The sequence below is a fragment of the Microtus ochrogaster genome, unplaced genomic scaffold (genome assembly GCF_000317375.1).
Source record: "Microtus ochrogaster isolate Prairie Vole_2 unplaced genomic scaffold, MicOch1.0 UNK31, whole genome shotgun sequence".
NCBI lineage: Eukaryota > Metazoa > Chordata > Mammalia > Rodentia > Cricetidae > Microtus > Microtus ochrogaster.
This window is the reverse complement of record NW_004949129.1, coordinates 816,261-818,432: the sequence shown is the minus strand read 5'-3', so window position 1 is coordinate 818,432 and position 2,172 is coordinate 816,261.

Genomic DNA, 2,172 nt, shown 5'->3' with positions numbered 1-2,172 from the left:
TCTCTCTCTCTCTCTCTCTCTCTCTGTGTGTGTAAGCACATCCCTGTACCTCTGTGGAGGTCAGAAAACAATTTTCAGGAGTTGTTTTTCTCCTTCCACTGTGTGGTTTCTGGGGATCAAATACAGGTTGCTAAGTCTGGTGGCAAGCACTTTCGCCTGCTGTGAGCTGTCATCTCACTGGGCCTCTTGTTTTGTTTCAGAGACAGGGTTCACACTGTAGCTCAGGCTGCCCTGGAACTCTCAGCAGTTCTAACTTAGCTTCTGGAGGACTGAGGTGACAGACCTGACTCAGTTGCTTACTTGTCTGTCCCTGAGGTGGTTTTCATTGTCACTTGGTTTTGGTGTTTTGCTTTTACATACTCCTGTCTACGCACACGCATGTATATGTGGATGCACATATGTGTGGACGCATGTGGAGGCCAGAGATCAATGTCGAGAATGCACCTCCATCACTTTTCATCTTATTTTAGAGACAAAGTCTCTCGCTGAATGTGGAGCTCAGACAGACTGTCTGGCCAAGAATCCCTAGGGACCCTTCCTATGGAAATGTCACCCTCATTTTTTTTTATGACAGTGTTGAGGACTAAATTCAGGACCTCATACTTGTGCAGCAAGGATTTCCCCAGGGAGCCATCTGCTCAAGCCTCCCTTCAACATTAAGTTTGGAGGTAGTTACTTCCTCTCTCTTCTTCATAAGCATCTGAGTATAAGCAACATAGTTACTCATCTGTAAACCATGGCAACAGAATATGTTTCCCAAGATCGATCTTTTAAGTAAAATTTCATCCATGTGAAGTTTAGCCTGTAGTGCCACAAAGGGGGCATAGAGAAGAAAAGGAAGCAAGGAGGGCAATATTCCCAGCAAAGATTACTACAGTGCATCACATCCCAAATGATGCAATAGGACAAGAAGTTTCTGCAGCCCTTGATTCTGTAATTAGTGATAGGGATATACATAGTATCTATAATTCTTTTCTTTCAACACTCACTTCATTTTTTATCTGGCTCTCAGTTGGTCAGGGATTTTAACTTGGGGGTGATTCTAGCCTTTATTCTTGAAGAGTCTGCATCCACAGTGGTCCTACATTTTTTGCTGTGAATTTTCCATTAATTTTTTATACTGACTCTTCATTTAATAACCTGTCTTTTTCATCTAGTCCTTTCTTGCTACAATTGAGTGGCAGCAACCCAGACTTCATCTCGAGATTCAGGATCAAGGACAAAACTCAGCAGAGTGACCCACTTTCTATCCCTCTGAGTTCAGTGACAGGAAGAGACCAAAATAGCACAATGGCAGTAATAGCTCCTAAGCTGTCATTTGGCTCCTGGTGAAAGTGTTTTCTCCTTAAGAACCAAGGCCGCTAAGCCAGCATAGCTCACAATTGTGGGACAAAGAACAATAGAGAGTCTGCATTTATTAGTTACAGAGCTACTCTTTCTCCCATTGTTTCAGAAGCCATGGTCTCAGCTGACACAGGTCACAGGTCCAAACATGTTAGAGACCCTGTAAAGAATCAGTCTTCAGGGTTATCCCGAAATGATGGCACAATGGCCTTCAGGAGGTCATTGGACTTCTTGGTTAGGCTAGCAGGTTTGAGGTAAGAACTCACAGGTGAAGACTAATTGGTTCCAAAGGGTTGGACCGATCACAATCATTTATTATCAAAAATTTATTTTGATATAAGATGAATTATCTGAGAACCAATGTGTGTGGGACAACATTGCAGAACAGAGAACATTCTTCAAGCCTGGGAGTGTTGGGGTAGGCTTTACGTGTCCATATATAGAATTCTTCCTCTAGGTAAATTGGAGTTCTCATCCTATAATGGACTTAACAGACATCTATAGAACATTTCACCCAAATAGGAAAGAATATACCTTCCTCTCTGCAGCTCATGGAACCTTCTCGAAAATTGACCACATACTCGGTAACAAAGCAAACTTCCACAGTTACAAAAAAATATTAGGGGCTGGAGAGATGGCTCAGAGGTTAAGAGCATTGCCTGCTCTTCCAAAGGTCCTGAGTTCAATTCTCAGCAACCACATGGTGGCTCACAAAAAAATATTAGTAGCTACCTGTGTCTTATCGGATCACCACGGATTAAAGTTAGAATTCAACAACAATGCTACCCCCAGAAAGCCTACAAACTCATGGAAACTGAACAGTCAACT